The 17,160-nt window shown below is 46.0% G+C and overlaps 1 protein-coding gene across 1 annotated transcript in view; it reads left to right on the top strand.

Annotated features, from left to right (window-relative positions):
• Positions 1–17,160, top strand: part of ZBTB7C (zinc finger and BTB domain containing 7C) — a 246,159-nt gene that overhangs the window by 121,078 nt on the left and 107,921 nt on the right. The window lies entirely within an intron of this gene.

Genomic DNA, 17,160 nt, shown 5'->3' with positions numbered 1-17,160 from the left:
AAAGCTGTTCCGAAGTGGGGAGGTGGGGCGGGGACACCTGGCCCCGCCGCCCCACTTCGGAAAGCTGTTCCGAAGTGGGGCGGGGGGGCGGGGACACCTGGCCCCGCCGCCCCACTTCGGAAAGCTGTTCCGAAGTGGGGAGGGGGGGCGGGAATACCTGCCCCCGCCGCCCTACTTCGGAAAGCTGTTCCGAAGTGGGGCGGGGGGGCGGGGACACCTGCCCCCGCCGCCCCACTTCGGAAAGCTGTTCCGAAGTGGGGAGGGGGGCAGGGACACCTGGCCCCGCCGCCCCACTTCGGAAAGCTGTTCCGAAATGGGGAGGTGGGGCGGGGACACCTGGCCCCGCCGCCCCACTTCGGAAAGCTGTTCCGAAGTGGGGAGGGGGGGCGGGAACACCTGCCTCAGCCGCCCCACTTCGGAAAGCTGTTCCGAAGTGGGGCGGGGGGGGGACACCTTCTGAAGGTGGGCAGGGGGCGAAAGTCTTTGTCCCCCCTGCCTGCCTTCCCAGGGGCTTTTAAATCGCCCCGGACAGCGGAGAAGTCCTCCGCTGTCCGGAGCGATTTTAAAATGCCGCCCGCCAGCATTTTAAGATCGCCCCGCACAGCGGAGAAGTCCTCCGCCGTCCCAGGGTTTTTTAAAATGCTGGGGGTGGGAAGAAAAGCCCTTGTCCCTCCCCCAGCCTTCAGAAGAGGTCCGGGGACAGACTGTCCCCGGACCTGGCCTGAAGGTGGTTTCCCTAGGAACGCATTAATTGATTTTCAATGCATTCCTATGGGAAACCGTGCATCGCAAGATGAAAAAACCGCAAGACGAAGAGAATTGCGGAACGAATTAATTTCGTCTTGCGAGGCACCACTGTATTCAATTTACATTTCCTAAAGGCCACAATAATCTCTTTTGTTTTCTTTAAGTTAAGGAGGGGACAGCTTTAGGCTAGAGCAGTTGCCAGCACTGGGAAAACCAGGAGGGACTTGCTATACAGTCTGATATTTTAGAAAGGCAGGCCATCATTTGGTCGCTTTCTTCCTCCTTGCCATTTCAAGAAACAGCCGAGCTGCCAGAAGGTGATTCGGCTCATGTGAATATTCAAAAAGGAAAGCAGGAAATTATTGGTTTGGGTTGGTGCTCCTTCCGAGAGGGTCACTGATGCCACACAGCCTTGTTTGTTCACACGCTGGGTTAATAAGGCAAAGGAAGCCAATGAGATGAGCAGAGGAGATGGAAGTGAAAGGGGAATTCTTGGAAGAGGAATTATGGGCCTCTTAAGAGGGACGCAGGTGGTGCTGTGGGTTAAACCACAGAGCCTAGGACTTGCCGATCAGAAGGTCGGTGGTTTGAATCCCCGCGACGGGGTGAGCTCCCGTTGCTCAGTCCCAGCTCCTGCCAACCTAGCAGTTCGAAAGCACGTCAAAGTGCAAGTAGATAAATAGGTACCGCTCTGGCGGGAAGGTAAACGGCGTTTCTGTGCGCTGCTCTGGTTCGCCAGAAGCAGCTTAGTCATGCTGGCCACATGACCTGGAAGCTGTACGCCGGCTCCTTCAGCCAATAAAGCGAGATGAGCACCGCAACCCCAGAGTCGGTCACGACTGGACCTAATGGTCAGGGGTCCCTTTACCTTTACTAAGAGGGCTAAGCTGGACGCCTCTAATGAGGCCAGGCAATGGTCAAAGGCGACAAGGGTGAAGGAGAAGACCCAGGGAATGGGCTGTGAATCAGGCTGTGGGGTCTGGCTGAGAAATCAGAGGTGAGGAGAGCCTGCCCAGACCAGCTTGGCAGCAAAGAGGATGCTCCCCCATGCTGAAATTATTTATTTATTAGACCTTGCATACCACTTTGTTGTAAATAAAACCTCTAAGTGGTTTAGGGGGGAGATGACATGGTTTTTTAAAGATCAAGGTTAAAATGAGTTTCAAAATATAAATTACCGAGTTTGGCTTATCAACCTGCCTAGATGAGAGACTGTTTCAGGACTGTGTGTGAGCTTTTCTAAGTTTGTTGGCATCTGCCTGTCTTGGGAAACAATGGAGGAGTGTGCCTTTGGGGATGAGGTCAAGCTGTTGGAAGGTTTCAGCGCCTGCTGTGGCTGGAGAGACTGATGCAGGAGAGATATGTTTTGTTGCAGCTGGGGCAGAGGAAGGTGTATAAGCTATTCTGTCTCCCCCCCAATTTTATAACACAAATAAAAAACACAAACAGAAAAGACAAACAATACAAACAAATTCTTGTCATATCCTTATTTTTCTAAACATTGTTAAGTGGGCTTTCCCAAGTCCCCCCATCTGGTTTTCATTTTACTTCATCTTTAGCAGTTGACATATATCATAATTTCTAACCATCTTTCCCACCCCCACTTACTTTAACCATAAAAAACTTCACATTTTATCACTTATAAAATACACTATCTTCTACTTCTAACCCTACCGCCTATATCCACTTCCAAAGCTATTCTAAGATTTAAATATTAACATTTCCCCCCCAAATATTCCTTAAACTTCTTCCAATCTTCTTCCACCGTCTTTTTTCTCTGGTCTCAGAGTCTCCTGGTCAGTTCGGCAAGTTCCATATAGTCCATCATCTTCATCTGCCATTCTTTGATAGTTGGTAAATCTTGTTTCTTCCAATTCTTCGCTAGCAGTATTCTTGCAGCTGTTGTGGCATACAGAAAAAAAATAACATCTTTTTTTGGGAGATTTCAACCCCCAGTGTATAAGCTATTCTAAGTGGGAGAGAGAGGGGGGGGAATGTGGGGAGCCTGGGGGAAGCAAGTATTTGCTTTATCTATTCGTGTCCCCATGATTCCATCGTCACAACAACTTTGTAGGGTAGACTAGACTTTGAGGGAGTTACTCAGTGAGCTTAAGAACATAAGAAGAACTCCGCTGGGTGAGATCAAAGTCCTGCCTAGTTTAGTACAGTGGTGCCTCGCAAGACGAAAAGAATCCGTTCTGTGATTCTCTTCGTCTAGCGGTTTTTTCGTCTTGCGAAGCAAGCCCATTGAAGGATTAGCGGATTAGCGCTATTAGCGCTATTAGAGGCTTTTAGTGGCTTTTAGCGGCTTATCTGCTGATCGGATCAGCTGATAAGTGGCTTAGCGGCTTAGAAAAAAAGGGGGGGAATCAGCAGGAACTCGCAAGACATTTTCGTCTTGCAAAGCAAGCCCACAGGAGATTCGTTTTGCGAAGCACCTCCAAAACGGAAAACTCTTTCGTCTAGCGAGTTTTCCGTCTTGCGAGGCATTCGTCTTGCGGGGCACCACTGTATTCTGTTTCCATTGGTCAAGCAGATGGGAAGCCTATTTGCAGGACACAAGCATCAAACCACTCGTAGAGGAGTAGAGGCTTGAGTCTAAGTGTCCCCAGTCTTAGTCTAGCTCTCTAACCTTGTGATTGAAACATGCATCACACACCCAGGAGGGAAAGGAATTGCTGAACTAATAAATTGAACTGGAATACAAAAAAGGGAGGTATGAGGAGGTCTAGGAAACAAGTAAATGAAAGATAAGTGATGTAAAGATGGAATTATTTTTAACTGTTTTTTATTTCCTATTTTTTTCTTTTTTCTTTTTCATTATGTAATACTGTGAAAACTTTAATAAATATTTGTATATATATAAAAGAAACATGCATCACACACCCAACAGCCTGTAAAGCTGCAAGTTTCGGCAACTTTTTGTGTGTGCACCAGATAATTGACATTATGAGGTAGTTTCTGGATCCAACGGAAAACAAGTAACATGGGAATTTTAACTAGGAACTGTTAAAAGTGGTGCTTCACAGCGCTAAAGAGCTCCCATTACCTTCTCATGTAACCAGCAGAAATCAATTAAATTATGCAAAGTAAGTTGATACATTTTACTGTAAGGGCAATGTGTGTTGCCGTAAGCTCGGTCAATGTTGGCATTTACTGGTCTGTTTTAAGATTAGAACAGGGCCAGGGTTGAAATGTCACAAAAGTAGATGTCGTGACCAACAGAGTGCTCTCGGTTCATGTTCCCAGCGATCATTCTAGTGCCAACCCCCACATTTCCACGGAAAATAAAATGCTTGGCTTTGGGCATTCTTAAGAACGCCCAAATCCCAACAAAAGTTGTGGCTTAGAAAATAGTAATTGAGAAATTGACTCACCAGCCAGTAGTGTATGAAACTGCTTGGTATTGAAGCAACTTTAAGGCCTCTTCCAATCCTTATATCTTTTTGACAGGAGATATCATGGACTCAGTCCATGATATGGCACCTCCTACTCAGACTCTTAGGGACGCGGGTGGCGCTGTGGGTTAAACCACAGAGCCTAGGACTTGCCGATCAGAAGGTCGGCGGTTCGAATCCCCGCAACAGGGTGAGCTCCCATTGCTCGGTCCCTGCTCCTGCCAACCTAGCAGTTCGAAAGCACGTCAGAGTGCAAGTAGATAAATAGGTACCACTCTGGTGGGAAGGTAAATGGCATTTCCATGCACTGCTCTGGTTCTCTAGAAGTGGCTTAGTCATGTTGGCCACATGATCCGGAAGCTATACGCTGACCAATAAAGCGAGCTGAGCGCCGCAACCCCAGAGTTGGTCACGACGGGACCTAATGGTCAGGGGTCCCTTTACCTTTTTACTCAGACTCTTGGCCCATCTTGACCACTATTGTCTTAATCAGGAGAGGAGAACCTCCACCTGCAGGTGAAGTTTGGCCAGGCATGGACCCTAATTTGTCCCACAAGGCCATTCACCTGACCCACACCTGACACCAGTTGTGATGTCACATGTGGAGCAGGTAGAGTCATGCCTGGACCAGCTGCGCAACTGAGTTCCCCACGGGGAATTTGTTGTGTTTTTTTTTGAATGATATTTATTGAAGTTTTACAAACATTAGAGAATTTCAAAGTTTAAACTTAAAAAATAAGAACAAAGAATAACCCTAATAAAATAAAAAAAATACAAAAATACAGAAACCAAACACATGGAAAATACAAAATAGAAAACAGTTAACACAGAAAAAAGGAAAAGAAAAAAAACCAATAGTTTCATATCATATACTTCATTTACTAGTTTCCTGACCTCCTCACACCTCCCTTTTTGTATTCCAGTTCAAATATTTAATTCAGCAAGTCCTTACCCTCTATCATTTATCCATTACTCAGCATCTTAACCTATTATAAATATATATTTTCCTCCATTGTCAATCCATATTTACATATTCTTGTTAATCTTTTTACCAACACCACTTATTTTCAATCCAACATCCCTTTAACATTCATTAATTTTTCAGTATTTCTGCAAGTAATCTTTAATTTTTTTCCAATCTTCTTCCACCGCCTCTTCTTCCTGATCTCGGATTCTGCCAGTCATTTCTGCCGATTCCATGTAGTCCATCACCTTCATCTGCCATTCTTCCAAGGTGGGTAGATCTTGTGTCTTCCAATACTTTGCGATGAGTATTCTTGCTGTTGTTGTAGCGTACATAAAGAAAGTTCTATCCTTCTTTGACACCAATTGGCCAACCATGTCCAGCAGAAAGGCCTCTGGTTTCTTCAGGAAGGTATATTTAAATACATTTTTCAGTTCATTATATATCATTTCCCAGAAAGCCTTAATCCTTGGGCACGTCCACCAAAGGTGAAAGAATGCTCCTTCAGTTTCTTTACATTTCCAACATTTATTATCGGGCAAATGGTAGATTTTTGCAAGCTTGACTGGGGTCATGTACCACCTGTAAATCTTTTAGGGCATTACATGCTGTAAATTTCATACCTGTGGTCCACAACTGTTCCCAGTCAGCAAACATAATGTTATGACCAACGTCCTGTGCCCATTTAATCATAGCAGATTTAACTGTTTCCCCCACGGGGAATTTGATTGCACAGCTAATCCCTGCAGGAAGCAGGGTTGAAATCACCCTCCAGACCTTTGGGGGTTGCCTGCATGACTTCCCCAGTTGCACAGCCCATCCCTGCAGAAACCAGACTCACCAGCCTGGTGCTTGGGAAACGCTGAGCACCAGGAGGGCAAAAGTTGCAGTTCCCACAACCACTGGTGGTTGGTGCTTGGAAAGCATTGCATAAGGGACTTTTGACAACACAGCTGACAGTCATCTGGTCAGATGATTGGCAGCAGGGCTGTCACACCCACTTGTCAGAGTTGACCAATGGGGATGGGGACCAATAAGGGTTTGGTCTGCTGGGTCAAAAAGATTTTCCATTCCTGGTTTCAATTGTTGGGCAGGAATCCTTCCCTACCTATCTGCATATATCAGGGCTGGGCATCAGTCCGAGGTGAGTCAGGAACCATGGGAGAGGCCAGTAGTCAAGACCAAAAAGTGGGTCAGAAGTGAATGGAAATGCAGATTAAGGAGGAAGCCAGAACCAAAACCTCAGCTGCTTAGGAGCTACTTTGGCAACTAAGCGATATGTACACTAAATGATGGTGATAATGTTGGTAATTTTTTGGAATATTTTTAATTAGAAATTTCAACATAACAATTTATCAAAAACATATCATCCTCATTCCCCCCTATTTTTCCCTCCCCCCCAAAAAAAACACTCCCACCCCCCAACTTCCCTCAGCTCCCCTCTCTGGTTTTTCAGCACATGTTATTCTTTGCATATAATAAAATTGTAAAGATCCTTAATTTATCTATCTTATCTATTACCAATACAGTGGTACCTCGGGTTACATACGCTTCAGGTTTCATAAGCTTCAGGTTACAGACTCCGCTAACCCAGAAATAGTGCTTCAGGTTAAGTTTGCTTCAGGATGAGAACAGAAATTGTGCTCTGGCGGCGCGGTGGCAACAGAAGGCCCCAATAGCTGAAGTGGTGCTTCAGGTTAAGAACAGTTTCAGGTTAAGAACGGACCTCCGGAACGAATTAAATACTTAACCCGAGGTAAACACTGTAATAAATTTGTATATGTTTATTCAAGACCTACTTTGACAAAGGTTCCCATTCTTCTTTAAAGTCACAGTTGTCCTTATCACGCAGTTTGTGTCTCAATTCCGCCAATTCCGCATAGTCCATCAGTTTTTCTTGCCACAGTTCTTTGGTCGGGATTTCTTCATTCTTCCATCCTTGTGCTATTAAGACTCTTGCCGCCGTTGTCACGTACATGAAGATGTTTTTCAGTTTCCTTGGCAGGTCTTTTCCTACAATCCCTAACAAGAATGCTTCAGGTTTTTTTTTACAAATGTTAATTGGAACATTTCCTTCAAATGTTGGTAATTAATAAATGTCTGGTAAGAATACAGGAACACACTAGGGTTCAAGATGGCCTTGCTGCGCAAGCAAAGCTCATCTGGAACAGGAGGTCCTTTGATACCCAATACTTTCCAGGCAGCCAACGGGGATGGAGTCAGTTCAGGGTTGTGAAGGTTACTTCATGGAGAAGGGTGCCACTCCCAATTCACTGGCTCACCACATGGGGCAGCTGTCCACAGTTCCCAGCAACTCCTGACCACCCATCTATCCAAATATGCATGTAAATACACGTGGAATCACAGAATTGTAGAGTTGGAAGGCACCCATAGCTGTCAACGTTTCCCTTTTTTAAAGGGAAATTCCCTTATTCCGAATAGGATTCCTCACAAGAAAAGGGAAAAGTTGACAGCTATAAAGGGACGCCGAGGGCCATCTAGTTCAGTGCAATGCAGGAATCTCAACTGAAGCATCCGGTGACAGATGGCTGTCCAACCTCTGCTTAAAAACCTCCAATGGAGAGACCACAGCCTCCCGAGGGAGACCATTCCATTGCTGAACAGCTGTTACTGTCAGAATGTTCTTCCTGATGTTGAGTCGGAATCCCCTTTCTTATAACTTGAAGCTGTCATTTTGGGTCCTCCTTTCCAGAGCAGGAGAAAACAAGCCATGTTCATCTTCCATGGGAAAGCCCTTGAGAAATTTGAAGGTGGCTATCAGACCTCCTCTCAGTCTCCTACTTTTCATGCTAAGCATTCCTCACTCCCTCAACCATTCCTCATAAGGCTTGGCTGCCAGACCCTTGATCATCTTGGTTGCCCTCCTCTGCCCACGTTCTAGCTTGCCAATATGCTTCTTAAATTGTGGCGCCCAGAACTGGACACAGTACTCAAGGTGTGGTCCGCCAAAGGCAGAAAAGAGTGGTACCATTTCCCTTGATTGAGACACTATACTTCTGTATACTTCTGTATAGTTGAAGCCATGGTTTTCCCAGTAGTGATGTATGGAAGTGAGAGCTGGACCATAAAGAAGGCTGATCGCTGAACAATTGATGCTTTTGAATTCTGGTGCTGAAAGAGACTCTTGAGAGTCCCATGGACTGCAAGAAGATCAAACCTATCAATTCTGAAGAAAATCAGCCCTGAGTGCTCACTGGAAGGACAGATCCTGAAGCTGAGGCTCTAATACTTTGGCCACCTCATGAGAAGAGAAGACTCCCTGGAAAAGACCCTGATGTTGGGAAAGATGGAGGGTGCAAGGAGAAGGGGACGACGGAGGACGAGATGGTTGGATAGTGTTCTCGAAGGTACCAGCATGAGTTTGACCAAACTGCGGGAGGCAGTGGAAGACAGGAGTGCCTGGTGTGCTCTGGTCCATGGGGTCACAAAGAGTCGGACACGACTAAACGACTAAACAACAACAACAAAACTTCTATATACATATACATACATACATATTATATTTTCTTACTTAATGTTGAGATAGCAGAACTTTGCACATGTACAGCTTCCCAGTTTACATTTCTCATCTCTATATTGGAGGCCTTTGGAAAAATAGGTGTGGCTTAGCTCAGGGCTAGCTAACATGGTGCCCACTCAAAGTTTTGGACTACAGCTCTGCAGAGCTCTGACCATTGGCCCTGCTAGCCAGGTGCTAGATCTTGTAGGGCACCATGTTTGCTACTCCTGACTTAGTCACACACTCACTGTGATCACATGTTTGAGGATCCTGCACCTTATGACATACTGGACTTGCACAGTGACCTGGCCTTAGGTAACTATAGGAGAACATCTCTCTGCTTGCCACCATCTGAAGTCGATAAATGAAGGTTGCTATGGTTAAACACCCCAGGTATTTAATCATTAACACACACTCTTACCCTTTCCCTTTCACTAGCCTCTGGCCCCAGCTTCCTAGAAGGAGCAGCTCTTAGCAGAAGCTACAAGCAAAATTTCAAAAAAGGTTTTTGTGTGTGTGAGACCACCCCCCTCTGGTTTTTCCAGACTGTATATCGGGTGGCAAAGTCAAATGCAAATGAAAATCAAGGGGAACAGGCAGCCATTACCCAGAATCCTTTTCCCGAGACATCAGGCGGTTGCCGTATGTTCTTGATGAGTTAATTAATGCTCAAGGACATAATAGGGCAGATTTGTGCAGCCAGTTAAAATGTCGCACAGGTAAAATGAAAACGGATGGGGGAAGGGTCTGCCTGGAGTTGGGTAAAGGGCAGCGGGTGCTCATCTTCTTGTGGAACAACTCCTTAGCAATCTTTGGATGAGTGAGATGCCCTTTGGACGTCGCAAGATGATAGGAGTAGCTACTGTGGCATTTTTGTAGGGCTCTCCCCTCCTCCTAATCAGCCGGCTAAGTAACTCTGGCAATCGTGGGCTCGTTGCAGAAGTGGAATTTACGAGGCTCACACCTGACGCCTCTCTTGACAAGTCTCTTCTTCAGGGTTTGGAGATGCGCCGATTCAGAAGTCCCGCTTTGAAACAGACCCCAAAAATCCTGTTGTTTGTAACTCAAACACTGCAAAATAGTGGTCCGGCAAGATCCTCAGCAGTTTTCAAGTCGTCCGTGGGGAGGAAAGGTTTAGGAAGTCCTCTGTATCTCTGTTCCACACGACTTGGAAACAATGGTATTGAATAGCATCTAAATTTTAAAACCCCCAAATAGAATTATATACTCCCATCATCCCCATCCAGCTTTGCCAATGGTCAGGAATGATGGGAGTTGTAATCCAACAGTGTCTGGCGACCCAGGGTTCTTAAACACAGATGTTCACAATACTGAGACGGACCAATGACCTGTGTTGGCGCATGGAAGCATTTTGACTTGCAAAGGTTATGCTACCATTTGCAGAATGCAATGGGCAAGGCTTGCTTGCTTGCTTGAGCCATTTGGATAGGTTTCAGCATAGATTTCCCACTAAGCAACCAACCCCATGCACCAGAAGATGGCTTAAAGCAAGCCTTAAAGTTAAGCGGGCATACAATTGCACCGGTTCCAAACTGCAACTAATCTAGAATGCGGCAGCTAGACTGGTGACTGGGAGTGGCCGCCGGGACCACATAACATCGGTCCTGAGAGATCTGCATTGGCTCCCAGTACGTTTCCAAGCACAATTCAAAGTGTTGGTGCTGACCTTTAAAGCCCTAAACGGCCTCGGTCCTGTATACCTGAAGGAGCATCTCCACCCCCATCGTTCAGCCCGGACACTGAGATCCAGCACCAAGGGCCTTCTGGCGGTTTCCTCATTGCAAGAAGTGAGGTTACAGGGAACCAGGCAGAGGGCCTTCTTGGTAGTGGCGCCCGCCCTGTGGAACACCCTCCCTTCAGATGTGAAGGAAATAAGCAGCTATCTTATCTTTAAAAGACATCTGAAGGCAGCCCTGTTTTTAATATTTAATACTGTGTTATTTTTAACACTCAATTGGAAGCCGCCCAGAGTGGCTGGGGAAACTCAGCCAGATGGACGGGGTATAAATATTATTATTATTATTATTATTATTATTATTATTATTATTATTATTATGGTTCATCAGAGGGGCTGGTGATGCTCTGTTTGAGCCTGGAAGAGAGAAAAGAATCCTTTAAAAGTAGTGTTCTGTGCTGGGTTGCCAGGTCATGTGACCAAGCTGAATGCGCTTAAGATTCAGACTAAGTCTCTTCCTCTGGCCCCCCACAATGCCCCTGGGGGGGGCAGATTTACACTGACTTTGGCACAGCTCACCCAAATGTTTCATTGGCTGAGCTATGTTTGGAGACTTAACACTGCCTGAGCCCAGTGCACCTTACAATAGGACTGCCCTCCAATTCTCTACCAAGGCAGATCTGATCTCTACCGCATATTTTGAAACAGAATCTATTAGTGATATTTGTGTATGAAGGGTGTTCTCTCGCTGTTTATTCTTATGGCCATGTGTTCTGTCATGATTCCCTGACGCTTGGGGCTTATCCACACTTCCCTTTCCTCTGTGCTTTCCAAGCGTGGTTTGTGATCAAAACCTCTGTTTCTGAGCACCCTTTTTTTCCTGCTCTGAAGCTTTCCCTGTGAAAACCTGCTCTTTAGCACTCCGCCAGAGCGAACAGCAATGCACAGAAAACCCCAATTGAAGTTTGCTCCAATTGAGTGCCAAAGAGCGGGTTTTTGCAGGCAGAAAAACTCACGTTTGGACACAGAGCTTTTAAGAAAGGATCTGTGCCTGGAAAGATTGGGGCAAGAGGGATAAGCCCTTAGTCTTGTAGTCAATCTATCGATAATATCCAATCAGCTTTGGGATGTGGAATCTCTGTTACTCCAGGAAGGGGCTCTTGAAGCCAGATACAGTGGTACTTTGGGTTACATACGCTTCAGGTTACATACGCTTCAGGTTCCAGACTCGACTAACCCAGAAACAGTACCTCAGGTTAAGAACTTTGCTTCAGGGTGAGAACAGAAATCGTGCTCCGGCGGCGCGGCAGCAGCGGGAGGCCCCATTAGCTAAAGTGGTGCTTCAGGTTAAGAACAGTTTCAGGTTAAGAACGGACCTCTGGAATGAATTAAGTACTTAGCCTGAGGTACCACTGTATTGAGAGCCAGAAATCTTTAAGTGGGTCAAGTGAAGATCTGAACCAGGGTGATATAAACTGAACAAGGAAGTTGTTGCAACATCCACCCACTTCCTGCCTCCCCAGCCCAGCTCCCAGCTCCCATTTATCTTTTCTCCGTAGGCCAGACCTCTCCGCAGTCATTGTGCTGTGGGCACAAAAAACAGCCCAAGTTCCTTCCTTTGCAGTACAGATGTCCAGTGTGCTGCCCTCCACCCAGGCTGACCCTGACACAGAAGATTGGCTGTGTCATTTCATTTGCTGGGCTTTTGTGCGGGTTTTCCTGATGAAGGCAAACAGATGCTTGACACTATCTGCCCTCTCCATGGTGTCCCCTCCCTGCTTTGAAGAATCACTGTCCCTGCCTCCTCGGGACAGTGGACACTCTGTGGACACGTGGCCTTTGCCATGCATGGCTTATGTCTTCCCAGGTCTTGAGTCCAGATGCCAACCATTGGCTGAAGCCTCTTTGAGCTCACATTATTGCACTTGCCTGTCCAAGCTGCTCTTTCCCCAATTGCTGCCTCTGTGATGGGTCTGATACATCCCAAATTCCTCAAAAGTGCCTTGGTCCCGTATACCTGAAGGAGCGTCTCCACCTCCATCGTTCTGCCTGAATACTGAGGTCCAGCTCCCTCGCTGCGAGAAGCCAAGTTACAGGGAACCAGGCAAAGGGCCTTCTTGGTGGTGGCACCCGCCCTGTGGAACGCCCTCCTACCAGATGTCAAAGAGAAGAACAACTACCAGACTTTGAGAAGACATCTGAAGGCAGCCCTGTTTAGGGAAGCTTTTAATGTCTAATAGGTTATTGTATTTTCTGTTGGAAGCCGCCCAGAGTGGCTGGGGAAACCCAGCCAGATGGGCGGCATATAAATAATAAATTATTATTATTATTATTATTATTATTATTATTATTATTATTATTATTATTAAAGTGGGCATGGCCCACCTCTTCCCATTTGAACTAACCTGGACCCTGCGGTCATCAGCTGAGGCCCTTATTCATGTGCCTCCTTCACCAGACATCCAGAGGGCAGCAACGCAAGAATGGGGCCTTTTCTGCAGCGGCCCCCTTCTTGTGGACTGATCTCCCCAAGGAGGCTCGCCTGGTGCCTTCATTACATATCTTTAGGCACCAGGCAAAACATCCCTCTTATCCCAATCTGTGGCTTTTAAAACCGTGTGTGAGGGTTATTGTTATTGTTTGTTATTATGGTGTGTATTCTGTGGTTTTTTTTTATTTTAAACTGCTTTAGCATGAAGGGCAGTAGAGAAATTCAGTGAATAATAGTGAGGGTAATAATTGATCAGCCACCTAGTTCTGCGTCAGAACCAAGCCATGAGAGCACCTGCATGTTATTCATGTCACTGGCAGATCATGTGCGTAGAACATGAGGCCGGAGGAACATCGCCCGGCTGTGGGGTGTTGAGGCCACACCCCACAAGGCCCTTTCCACCTGGCCTAGGGGACTGGGCACAGACACACCAGTCACCCTGAAGAGGCTCCTTGTGAGGCCGGAGGAACATCACCCAGCTAATGTTTTATTTGTTTATTGATTTTAATACGGTGTACACAGCTTTGAGATTTTTATTAAACATATAAAGCGGTATAGAAATAAAAAAATGGGACGTTTGTACGACAATGAACACTCATCTTGATTCCCTTGTGTGGAGGTAATAAGTCTTCCCATAAATCACTTCTATATTCCACTTTCTTAATGCATTACCCTGTCACTTGCCTAACAGCAAATAGTCATAAAAAGTGGATGTGTTGCTCCAAAGCACTTTACAGTAATTGCATAAACCTGAATGTTATTGAATTCCACCTCCCAAATGCTGGCACCCTATTCCTGCTGTTGTTCCCAAACACCTGGTATTCCGAGCAGCTGGTGTACTGAACTGGGAGGGTTCCATGTGGCCGGTAACCATTAATAGCACTACCCTGTATGCATTTAAATCTTAAATGGTAGGCAATTCAGTCCTATCTGACACTGCCCACTGTCCTGCACAGAGCGCCCACACAATCCAGATTACTGTGTGATGCAAGTCGGTTTCAGCTGCCTGAAAAGCCACCGGCCCCAGGTGAATCAAGCAATCGAGCCAAGTTGCGCATTGCAGGGGGAAGATGAAAAAGCAGGACAAAAGCAGAAAGGGTGGGGGATAGAAATTAAAACAGGGATGTGCAGGATCTGTCTGACCGGAGTCAGGAGGGATTTTCCTTTGGAGCAGATTGGCCAATGAACTTAAACACACACACACACACACACACGTACACACATGATCAGTGGTCATCCTGACCTTGAGAAACTTCCTTCCTGTTTCCAGTCAGTCTACATGCAAGCCCAGTCTGTTGTCTGAGGCATCTGAAGGAATCTTTATTAGAGGCAACCTTCCTGCCTCTGGCTGCAACAGTCCCTGGTGTACCTAAGGAAACGACCTGAAAGCCCACCCGCAGCTTTCCCTTGGCCAAAATGTCCGGTATACAAAAAGCTAGCTTATCAGGGAGAAGAAGAGCCCTTCTCTGTGGCATGCAAGCTTGAGTAGGAAGACAGAGGAGTCTCCCCAACTCCATTCAGCCTCAGTTACCATCCTTGCCACTCTTAGGATGCGAGGCACAGATTCCAGGTTATGGTACTACTACTACTACTACTACTACTACTACTACTACTACTACTAAATTTATACCCCGCCCATCTGGCTGGGTTTCCCCAGCCACTCTGGGCAGCTTCCAACAAAATATTAAAATACAGTAGTCCATCAAACATTAAAAGCGTCCCTAAACAGGACTGCCTTCAGATGTCTTCTAAAAGTCTGGTAGTAGTTCTTCTCTTTGACATCTGGTGGGAGAACGTTCCACAGGGCGGGTGCCACTACCGAGAAGGCCCTCTGCCTGGTTCCCTGTTATTTGGCTTCTCTCACTGAGGGAACCACCAGAAGGCCCTCGGCGCTGGATCTCAGTGTCCAGGCTGAACGATGGGGTGTGTGTGTGGAGACACTCCTTCAGGTATACTGGACCGAGGCCATTTAGGGCTTTAAAGGTCAACACCGACACTTTGAATTGTGCTCGGAAATGTACTTTCCATCTTCCATCCCCTTTCATTACTTGTTGCCTTCCTCTTGTTAGTTCGGGGGTTGCTCAAGTGACTATCCAGTACTCCAGCACAGATTTCTTTTCAGGTTGAAAATGACAATTTTAGCAATTTGCTTGAAAATTATTTAAACTTCGACATTTTAAACTCTGGTTCAGCTCCCTCCCACTGATTCGTATATGTCATCCCTCCTTTCCTGGTTCTTTCTGAATTAAGTTGTGATCACGTAGGAACATAGGCAGCTGTCTTATACTGTGTCAAAACTTTGGCCCATTTGGTCTACCTGGAACTGTCGCTGGCGATTGAACCTGAGACCTTTTCCATGCAAAAGTGAACGCTCTGCTGCTGAGCTATGGCCCTCGTGAGCAGGAAGTGTCCAACTTGATGGAGCCAACCAATGCTCGCAAAATCAGAAACAGTCAGTGTGCTTCATGATGATGCCATCATGGGGGCAATCTATCTGGGTAAGCAGATATTTTAGAAAGGAGCTACCGAAACTCAAGGGTCGCGGGTGGTGCTGTGGTCTAAACCACTGAGCCTTGCCGATCAGAAGGCCGGCAGTTCGAATCCCTGCGACGGGGTGAGCTCCCATTGCTTGGTCCTAGCTCCTGCCAACCTAGCAGTTCGAAAGCAGGCCAGTGCAAGTATATAAATAGGTACCTCTCCGGCGGGAAGGTAAACGGCGTTTCCATGCATTGCTCTGGTTTCTGCGGTCAAATGCCAGCTCCCTCGGCCTGTAAAGCGAGATGAGCGCCGCAACCCCAGAATCGTTCGCAACTGGACTTAACCGTCAGGGGTCCTTTACCTTTACCAAAACTCAGCAAAAAGGGGTGTGGTCCCCCCCCTCTCTCGACACTATTCAAAGTAGCTGTGGAAAAATGGCCAGCAGGGCCGGTGCCTACCATTAATTATGAACAAGTTCAGCTTTGGCTTGTACAAATAACTTATTGCTATTGAGCGCCTAGTATGAATCAGTGTTGTGTTTGGTTCTGCTGCTGGAAACATTAGTAAACACAGAGGGTTTTTTGCATATGCTGCTGCTTTATCGATCCTGTGGGTTTGGCTCAGTCGCCTCTTCTGGAGCGCAAGGACTGAATGTACAAGTTCTTTGTCACGTGAGCCGATGCCATTGATTGCAAAAGGACAGCTTCTGGGGAAGACATCGGCAGGAATGAGATCTGCAGCGTGTTTCCTTTATTGCTACATGATTGTGCACAGATAGTGCCCTGCCTGATCCAGGGTGAATTTGTTGCAGAGTTTATCCTTTACAGTGTGATTTCGCTGCCCGATCTTTATCCTCGAGCAGCAAAGAGAAATGCTGGTTTTGGCCTGGGGCTTTGCTTTGCCCTTATCGGGGACTGCAGCTTTACTCATGGGAAAAGGAACAGAATCTATGGGAACCTATTATTATTATTATTGTTATTATTATGCCTTGGGGATTCAGGTCTGCTTGAAAGTTGTGTGGTAAAGAAGCAGGTTTTCCTAAGCTAATAGGGGAAATGGGTGAACTGCTCAGATGTATTTCTTAAATTTATTTGTCTCAGGATTTCGATCCTACCTTTCCATTTCATGGTTAAGCACTCAAAGGAGCTACCATAGTCAATGAATTATTATTATTTTTAAAGCAAGCAAACAAAAACACCAGACAATTAACAGCAGAAAGTAAAAATAATAATAATCAGTATCAAAAGCGCAGATTGTAAATGTGGGGTAAAGAAAAAATGAACATAAAAACCTGGCCAAATACCTGTTTAAATGAAGAAAGGTCAGAAATTGGCAGAAAGTGAGCCAATGAGATGTCCTGTTAGATATCCTTGATAAGAAGAGCCCTTTATGTTTGTTAACAACTATGCTTTCCCTCTTTTTTTCTAAATTATTTATTATTAGAATGCATATTCTGTGCATATCACAATACGGTTAATACGTAGTTCTTTTAACAGAATACAAACATGAAAATACCCTGGCCCTGGTGCAAACAGAATGAGGATTTGTGTTATTTTTGCAACGTTGGCAAACCGCTTTGACACTCCTTTGAAGTATGAAATGGAATATATGTTATTTGAAAAAGAAAAACTGGTTGTTGGTGTAGTTCGTACAAAAGAGCAGTTAAAAAAAATAGCCTGGTTCTAGTTAATAGCCTGACTGCCGTGTTTGGAAATACCCTAAGTTTCTGAACAGTCGTTAAAGACAGCTCCACAGAGTGTGTTACAGCAGTCCTGTCTAGATGTTGCTAAGGCTTATATGACCATCATAGCCAGATTGGGTGAAGGAAGAGGAAATCGCCCCAGACACTGCGTCATACGGAAGAAG

This window comes from Podarcis vaucheri, assembly GCF_965113315.1.
Source record: "Podarcis vaucheri genome assembly, chromosome: 11".
Lineage (NCBI taxonomy): Eukaryota > Metazoa > Chordata > Lepidosauria > Squamata > Lacertidae > Podarcis > Podarcis vaucheri.
The sequence above is the reverse complement of the archived record's forward strand: the minus strand, read 5'-3'. Positions and strand labels throughout refer to the sequence as shown.